Below are 10000 nucleotides of genomic sequence, written 5' to 3' on the forward strand. Positions count from 1 at the left end.
TATTGCAACCAGGAAGAATGTAATTATTCCAAATATATTGAGTACTCCACTTGTACTATCGCAGAGAGATTCCGAATGCATACGCAGACTGCATCAATAAAAAACCACATCATAGATGAATATAGACTAAAAAAAAAAAACATCATACAGAGCAGGTAAAGGTAACGCACACAGATAGTTTGGTCGGGTATCTAAGAATGACTGAAGCTATCTATATTAAAGATATAAAGTCTTTAAAATATCAGGAAGAAGGTTGCGATAGAATTTTGAAAATTTTAAAATGTTGAATTTTATGCCCCTTTTTTGTTTGTACTTATTTTAAAAAATGACAAATATGTATTTTATTATTTTTACTTCTGATATCCCATTTTTGCTGAATATTCTATTTTGACAATAGATATGTATATTTTCAAATTCTGACAATTATGTTTGAACATTTGGTGATTTTTATCTCCGACAAGGAGGTATTGCTATCGAAACGGTTTATTTATTTGTCTGTATCTATGGATATTGTCTGTGGACATTTGTCTGTGGACAGGATTACGTCAAAAGTATTTTGCTAAAATTTTTACCGAAGATAGACCTTATGTCATTGGCAACCCCATGAAATTTGGGAGATGGTTTTTTGTTAGTCTGTGGACATGATTGCGTCAAAATTACTCGACGGACTTTGACAAAATTTTACCACATTTAGATCTCAAGTCATGGACGGCCACATTAAGTTTTGGAGATGATCCAGAACCGGATCCGTATTCTTGATTCGGATTTTCATTTTCCAGTGGTTTAAAAATAACGTCAAAACTACTCGACGGGTTTTGACGAAATTTTCGCCACATATAGATTTTAGGTCATGGACGATCCCAGTAAGTTTTGTAGATGATCTGGATCTGAATTTGGAACTGGATTCTAGATTTTGATTTGCATTTTTCGTCACTTCAAAGATGATGTCAAAATAGATTGATGGATTTTGACAAAATTTTCACCCTATATAAGTCATAAGCCGTGGATGACTTCAATATCCTTTGGCGGAGGTCAGAAATCTCTGATTGCTCTTTTTAGGATTTACATACGTGCTGTACATTGTTCCTAGAATTTTGTTATACGCCAACTTGCTTATATAGGAAGTTAATCTTTTTACTCTCGACTTTAGCCAAAATCTTTTGGCTTGGTATACCTGACAATCTTATTATATTTTTGGACAGTCCTATTATTTGTGTAAAATATGTTTTAAAGTTTTAGTCAAGCATGATTATTGACGAAGTATAGTCCGAAAGATTAAAGTAATGAATAAAAGAAAATAACTGAAATAATTTCAAAATGGTTATAGTCTATCATTTAAAAAAACTCCGAACCAAGAAGTGGAGAGTCCAACAGGAAACTGTTTTTTTTTTTTTTTTTTTTTTCTTTTTTTTTAATGTCACTGTGTGCGTGCTAAAAAAAATAAAAATGACAATATTGAAAAAAATATAAAAACGTAAAAACTATTTATAGTTTAATGCGTAAAAATAGAGAGTCATTATTCTTAAGGTTTTTGCTGCTTAGCTGTGCGAAGGACATTTGCCTTCCCTCAGTCAGTATATAAAGAGATCCTTGAGTCCTTCTCATCACAGTTGGCTCTGAGCAACCCACCATGATGTCAAAGGTAAGGAAACACACATTTTCTATATCTTTTCTATATTTGCGTTGAGTGCATTAAGGTTATTAATACTTCTTTCCAAATAATGCGATATAATATTAAAAAGATTTGTTAAAAAATGAAATTTATCAAAACCCAATATTGATTTATACCGACGAAACAATGTTTAACTAGATCTTCAACAAAGAATATGAATGTAATTCACCATTTTTTTATTGATTGAATATTTGTAAAATATATTGTATAATTTGGAGGTTGTTAAATATATTTACTGTAGTCACATTTTGAGCACCGTTTTCAGTTTTATCTGGATCGCAGAATTACAATTAGTAATACATATTCTTATTGGATCTTTGATTTTGTCCATTGTGTATTTTGTGATCTTCTTCTAGTTTATTTTTTATTCAAAATGAATCCAAAAATAAGTATCAGATTGCTCAAAAATAGTTCAGATGCTTATTTAAATGGTGTTTTCTTCTTAGATAAATGCCTCATTGTTAGAAACTGAAAATATGGACCATTTATATTATCAAACTTTATTTCATCTTTACTATACTTGCCTTTTTACTTTTAATTAACATGTCATTTCTCATTATATTTTTTGCAGATGATTCCTGCCACCTTTGCTGTGGTCCTTCTTGGGATGGTTGCAGCTGATCCTGTAGCTGATCCGGAACCAGGTCACTTTGGAGGCGGACTCCACCGTGGTTTTGGTGGCCATTTCGGTGGATTCGGTGGCCATTTCGGTGGACGTGGATTTGGGCATGGATTCGGAGGTGGGTATGGAGGATACCGTGGAAAAAGGAGCCCTGTAGCTGAACCTGAAGCCAACCCTGAGGCTCTTGCCAACCCAGAACCTGAAGCAGATCCTGGTCACTTTGGAGGAGTCCACCGTGGATTCTCTGGATTTGGTGGCCATCATGGAGGTAGCTTTGGTGGATTCGGAGGTTTCGGAGGACACAGGGGCTTTGGAGGAGGCAGATTTTATGGTTAAGAGAAAAGAGATGAAGGTTTTCTAGTTTTTTTCCTGAAAGTAAATAAATGAGAATATTCTCAAAATATATATTTCTCTTTTATTGACCACACTTATCAATATGAATCATGTATTCTTAATAAATCTTACTGTATAATCATTAGAAAATAATAATAATGAATTTTCATACTATAGTCTCACCATTCAAAGAATAATTGCAAAATGAAATTCATCGTCTATTTTCAATTGAAAGCATTAAAGTAAATCAGTTCTTTTTTCTTAATATTTCAACGGTAATTCAAAGTGACTGTCCTTTACTTACATTCTTCATCAGGTAGTCACAAAATAATCAAAAGTTATATTATATTATTAATCCTTAACTTCATCATCTCTACAAGAGTAAAAAAGAATGAATTTCGTTCCCTAAAATATACAATAAAAATAAATAAAATATTTTATGGCTTTTTTTTTGAAGTTTTACTAGATTTTATATGGATAAATAAGTGATATGCGAATAAAGAAGTATGATTTTATTCCAATTTTCACATTCACTCATTTGTTTCTTCAACATAAAATGATGGACAATATGGAAAATATGCTCCCATTTTCAGAAAAGAAGGAGCATGGCAACTGTTACTTCTTCGTGAATATTATTCAAACCTTAAATGTTTACATCGTAACTGAATTCTTGCATGCACGGAGATTTTTTTTTTTTATGAAAGTAATTTTTTCCTCTCACTTTGAAAGGGTTCGATTCCAGTGCAGTGACGTAAGTGGTACCTTGGTATATACATGATTTGTTTGCCCCTATAAAAATGTGCTAAAGTTATTCAGTGTCTAATTTTGGATAATATGAGGAAAAAGAAGTACAAAAAAGTAATAAAGTGCTATTCCACAACTTTCTTTGCATTAGGAAATCAAACCTCACAATAATTAAAGTAGGGATACTAATTGGCATATTCATATTTTGGGAAACCTGTTATTATTAAGTTATCATGAAGTTGAAAGTTACCACAAATTGATGTCTTGGAGTAACTATCGAAAGTTGACAGAAATTATTATTATTGTGATCTCAACTCGCCAACCACGATCCACAGTAAAGACTTTTAAAAAACTGTAGACAAAACAGAAATTAAATAAGAAACAAAGATGAATCAAGAAACAGGTGAATCTATGCATTCATGAACACAGAAAAAAAGGACCTCGCTAATGATACATGTAGATCAAAAGGCTTCTTAGTGCCAGTTATATTGTTCACTTCCAATACAATTTTGTGAGCTGATAAAAGTATGTCAACATGTAACCTGAATGACCGCTCTTAGTATGAAACTCATTAGGGCACCAGCAAACCTATTATGAAAATCATACATTCAAGAATCCTGTGATAAAAAATGATCATTTATCAAATGTTTCCTTTGCTGAAAAGTATTTTCCCGCATAGAAAATTTCTCGTAATCTAAAACTCAGTTTTCGAGATATTTCATGATGATTAATCTGTAACATTGGTATTTCTGGAAGATTTATTGATTCATCTACTCTAGCCACTCATTCTTGAGGTACATTGTCTCAATCCTGTCCACAGTAAGCTGTCCAGAAACTTTTTCCTTTGCTGACCTCTTGCTCCTAACCTCTCTATCTTTCCCGTAAGGCACAAAGGTTTGATCACATTTATTCTTATGACACGTCCCATAAATTCTATTCGTCTCCTTATCACTCTTAGAAGTGATCACTTCGGAATATTTTGAGTGCTGGTAACGGCTAGGTATCTCTCTCTCTCTCTCTCTCTCTCTCTCTCTCTCTCTCTCTCTCTCTCTCTCTCTCTCTCCGTATATATACTGTATATATATATATATATATATATATATATATATATATATATATATATATATATATATATATATATATATATATATACATATATATATATATATATATATATATATATATATATATATATATATATATATATATATATATATATATATACACACACTCATATATATATATATATATATATATATATATATATATATATATATATATATATATATATATATATAGAGAGAGAGAGAGAGAGAGAGAGATATGTATATATACATATACATATATATATATATATATATATATATATATATATATATATATATATATATATATATATATATATATATATGCATATATGTATTTATGTTTGTCTATGAAGAAAGGTTGGTAGATCGATATAGAATAGAAAAATAGAAAGATAGATAGATCGATAGAGCAATAGATTAATAAAAAAGATTGATAGATCGAATAAAAGATTATTTAGAAAAAAAATCTTTTCCTGAACAGATTATTTGTATGAAAGCCAACATTCTTTTAAATATTCTGGAATATGACTCAGCCTCGCAATCGTGACCATTAAATAAGAGACTTTGTAAGTGATTGCTCTGTTCACGTTTGGCCGTTAAGGCGTAGGAACTGATGGAGCAAGGACGCTCAACGAGTGCGGTGTCCTTTTGACTGGAATCCTTCGACTGTTTTTGCCAGATGATCTGTATTTTATCTGATTTATCTAAAGGTTTTTATAGCCTTGCTGAGTTCAGAGTGAGAGTGGGGCTGTCGGTCAGTTAAGGTTTATTATGTATGTGAGAGAGAGAGAGAGAGAGAGAGAGAGAGAGAGAGAGAGAGAGAGAGAGAGAGAGAGAGAGAGAGAGAGAGAGAGATAGTCTGGAAATAGGAAAAGAATTTGGCCAGAAATATAAACATTAGGAGTAAGGCAGGACGAGGTGCGGAGCTAGTAAGGTGATAACTGAGAGGCGAGGTGAGTGCAACCTCTGAGTGCAACTACACTTTATTAAACAATCATCGAGTTTCTATACAGCGATGTGCGAGCAAGAAAGTCACCAATATTCAAGCATGAAAAAGCATGATACACAAGTTGGTCTATAAGAGTCCAAGGAAGAGCGAGTGAAAAGAAATAATCAAAACCATTACAGTGTACGAACGTGTATGAAACACATGCGTTATATGGCTCCCCCCATAAAAATGTCATCCACGTGAAAAAGGCGCCTTGCTCTAGAGAGGCTACTTTAGGCGGGTCGTCTGGCAGGATATATTATTATTATTATTATTACTTGCTAAGCTACAACTCTAGTTGGAAAATCATAATGTTATAGCCCGAAGACTCCAACAAGGAAAATAGCTCAGTGAGGAAAGGAAATAAGGAAACTACAAGAAAAGTATACAACAATTAAAATGAAATATTTTAAGAACATTAACACCTAACCACCACCTAAACTCACATAATTACTGCTCTCGATATCGTTAATGTTATCACAACTAATGCCAATAATATTGTTGAACATTAATATTATAACAACAGATCCCAAAGGAGTTTTTAGTTTCTATTCTATTTGGAAATTTTGCTATCTATGCAACATCAGTATTTCTGGAGAAATTCTAATTACTGTGTGGATTTCTTCTCTTCTTTGTAGAATTTTCCTTGAACAAACTGTCTAGTTATTTCCTTGAGGATAAACTGGAAATTACTTCTCCCAATTTTACGTTTTTTCCAGTAACTCGTGAATTCCGGAAGGAACCTCTGGGTTTCTGATACACACTTATGGTAGAGAACTTGTGAGATTTATCACTATAATCAAGTTTAAATGTGCTGAAATGTGATCCTGAAGTTTGGAGGCTATTCATGATAATAAGGACAAAGTTTTTATAACATACGTGATAGGTACCACGTGATCACCTGCTACCACTGCCAGAGGAATGGACATTTTGAAAAAGAATGGAAGTCTAAGAATGAAGATAAAGTCTGCGGGAAATGTTCAGGGAGTCACTCCACCGGGGAGCGTAATTCGCAATTGTCAAAGTGTATAAATTGCACAACGTTAAACAGACCAAGTGACCACACAGTAAATTCTAGAGACTACAAAACGTATGACTTGGAATTGAAAAGACTAGCGGAAAATACTGATCATGGTTACTAGGGATGTCATAAACTGTGGCTATGTAAATATACAATCTGTAGGTAATAAGACCGTTCGAATTCGAGAATTGATAAACGAGAAATATTTAGATATGCTAGCATTATTTGAAATATAGTTAAATAACTTGGACTAGGCAAAATTCACTGAAATGACACCCCCAACACTTGCCTCCTTTCACATACCGAGAGAAGGTAGGTCTGGTGGGGGTGTCGGACTCTTTATTCATAAAAGTTACTCAAATCTCAAAACGTTATATAATAAGCTCCCACGAGACATTCGAATGATTGAAGGCATTAAGGCTTTCAAGAGGAAACTGAAGACTTTCCCCCACCGCCTCTCACCGTTACTATGACGCCGTCAACGCATACCTTCTGCAGCAGTACTCGCCGTCGCCAGCCTCCCGTATAGCAATGCTTTTTCAGCTCTCTCAACAACTTTTGCTGGACCAAAGGGCTTCGCTCACCTCGGGAAAATGACCAGTATTACTCGCCTGCAACCTACCGCAGATGGCTCTCCTCGTGATGTGAACCCACTTCATGACCTTCAAAACCTCCATCAAAGCCTCCACTCGTGACGTAGAGGACACCTATTCAACTTCAACCGAAGCTGAGGTGAATGCCGTAGGACACACACGCCTATGAAATCCATAGGACACACGCCTATTAATGCCGTAGGACATACTCGCCTATGAATGCCGTAGGCCTATGAATGCCGTAGGCCTAAGAATGCCGTAGGACACACTCGCCTACCCAGTGACGAGCCGGAGCAGCAACAAAGCCACCCATCATCCACCACTCGCTCGCGCCCCAACCAACGACTTTTACAGCCACTCACTGCCTCTAATCGGCACAGTTTTTACTACTACCTCTTCAGACTCAGGGCACCTATTTAACATGTCCACTATGTCATTTTTAGAGGGGGAGCCATGTACCAACCGTGTGTCACACGATCGTACACACTTCATTTTGTGTATATATTGCTTGTCTCTTCGCTCTCCCCTCGCACTAAAAAGAACCTGAATAAACATGTCTGTTTTTCCTCTTCGGTAACGGTGTTAATTTTAAACATGAAAATTCTTGTTGCCTTGAGCTTCTGTATATAAAGGAGAGTGTTCTATAATAAACTAACTCAGTTGCTTTCAACCTGTCTTTGAGCCACAACCTCTCTCGGCTCGTCACATTGGTGACCGCGGAGTGACTCGCTCCTCCCGCCTTCACCAGCACACACCCCCTCTCTCCCACTGCCTCTAACCGTTACTATGACGCCGTCAACGCATACCTTCTGCAGCAGTACTCGCCGTCGCCAGCCGCCCGTATAGCAACGCTTTTTCAGCTTTCTCAACAACCTTTGCGGGACCAAAGGGCTTCGCTCACCTGGGGAAAATGACCAGTATTGCTCGCCTGCAACCTACCGCAGATGGCTCTCCTCGTGATGTGAACCCACTTCATGACCTTCAAAACCTCCATCAAAGCCTCCACTCGTGACGTAGAGGACACCTATTCAACTTCAACCGAAGCTGAGGTGAATGCCGTAGGACACACACGCCTATGAAATCTATAGGACACACACGCCTATGAAATCCATAGGACACACACCTATTAATACCGTAGGCCTATGAATGCCGTAGGACATACTCGCCTATGAATGCCGTAGGCCTATGAATGCTGTAGGCCTATGAATGCCGTAGGCCTAAGAATGCCGTAGGACACACTCGCCTACCCAGTGACGAGCCGGAGCAGCAACAATGCCACCCATCATCCACCACTCGCTCGCGCCCCAACCAACGACTTTTACAGCCACTCATTGCCTGTAATCGGTGCAGTTTTTACTACTACCTCTCCAGACTCAGGGCACCTATTTAACATGTCCAGTATGTCATTTTTAGAGGGGGAGGCCATGTACCAACCGTGTGTCACATGATCGTACACACTTCCTTTTGTGTACATATTGCTTGTTTCTTCGCTCTCCCCTCGCACTAAAAAGAACCTGAATAAACATGTCTGTTTTTCCTCATCGGTAACGGTGTTAATTTTAAACATGAAAATTCTTGTTGCCTTGAGCTTCTGTATATAAAGGAGAGTGTTCTATAATAAACTAACTCAGTTGCTTTCAACCTGTCTTTGAGCCACAACCTTCTCCCGGCCCGTCACAATAACAAGTCAATGGGGGGAGTTGACTTGGCAGACTGCCTCATTTCCCTATACAGGATAACTATAAGGTCCAAGAAATACTACCATCGTCCTATTTTCCACATGATTGATATGGTGATAGTAAATAGCTGGCTACTATATCGACGAGATGCGGGAAATCTTCATATACCAAAGCCAGATATCCTTCCCCTTGCAGTCTTTAAACTAAAAGTTGCATTTGCTTTCACGAAAAGAGGAAAGTCCTCAGGAAACCTAAAAAGTGGCAGACTATCAAGCTTGGAGGGTAAAAGTAAAAAACGGAAGATAGGACGACCTGCACAGGCAATTCCTGATAAACCTATTCGATCTGACCTTGTAAGACATTTCCCAAGTGTTGATGGTATAAGGAGGATTTGCAAGAATCCAGGATGTAAAGGAAAAACAAATATTCTGTGCATGAAATGTAAATTGAACTTGTGTCTCAATAAGAATAACAACTGTTTCCTAAAATTTCATACACCATAAGTAGGAAATCATTGTTCCATTCAAAGCAGAAGCAAGTAAAAAATTAATCAGCATATATCATTGAAATTATTGTCATAATATTCTTAATTATTCAATTACATTCTGATTTCAAGGAAAATTACATGGTGAAACTTTGAAACACTAAATTACTAATTGATTATTAAGTGTTTTGCCTAAAATATTGATAAGTAACCATCTAGTTTTTGTCATTCATGTACTTAACTCCTGTACAAACTTTCTACAATGAAATATTAAGAAAATTAAAAACAACTAGTTTCATAATAACCTATGTTTTTAGAATTTTACTGCTAAAGCTGTGGAGTGGATCGGCTGTTCTGATGCCCGAGTGGACTAATTAGTCCTCTAATTCTAATTATATAATTATAACGTAAATAATAAAAAAAACTTATATGAGTATATATTGGTGCTATATAAAACTATTGAAAAGGGAGAAATTTTTTTTTCTTTAAGAAAAAAAAAATTGGGCAGTAGAGTTAATTTGTAACATTCGCATTTCTGGAAGATTTCTTGATTCATCTACTCTAGCCACTCATTGCTTAGGTATATTGTCTCAATCCTGTCCAGAAACTTTTTTCTTTGCCAGCCTGTTGCTCTTTGCCCCTTTATCTATCCCGTAAGGCACAAAGGTTTGATCTCATCTATTCTTATGACATGTCCAATAAATTCTATCTGTCTCCTCCTTATCACTCTTAGAAGTGATCACTTCGGCATATTCTGAGTGCTGGTAATACCTAGG

General features: G+C 35.9%; 1 protein-coding gene and 1 pseudogene across 2 annotated transcripts in view; one reads left to right on the top strand and one right to left on the bottom strand.

The window, feature by feature from the left end:
- Positions 1 to 10000, bottom strand: part of LOC137644024 (uncharacterized) — a 244723-nt gene that overhangs the window by 170984 nt on the left and 63739 nt on the right. The window lies entirely within an intron of this gene.
- Positions 1631 to 10000, top strand: part of LOC137643640 (uncharacterized) — a 13485-nt pseudogene continuing 5115 nt past the window's right edge.

This window comes from Palaemon carinicauda, chromosome 7, assembly GCF_036898095.1.
Source record: "Palaemon carinicauda isolate YSFRI2023 chromosome 7, ASM3689809v2, whole genome shotgun sequence".
Lineage (NCBI taxonomy): Eukaryota > Metazoa > Arthropoda > Malacostraca > Decapoda > Palaemonidae > Palaemon > Palaemon carinicauda.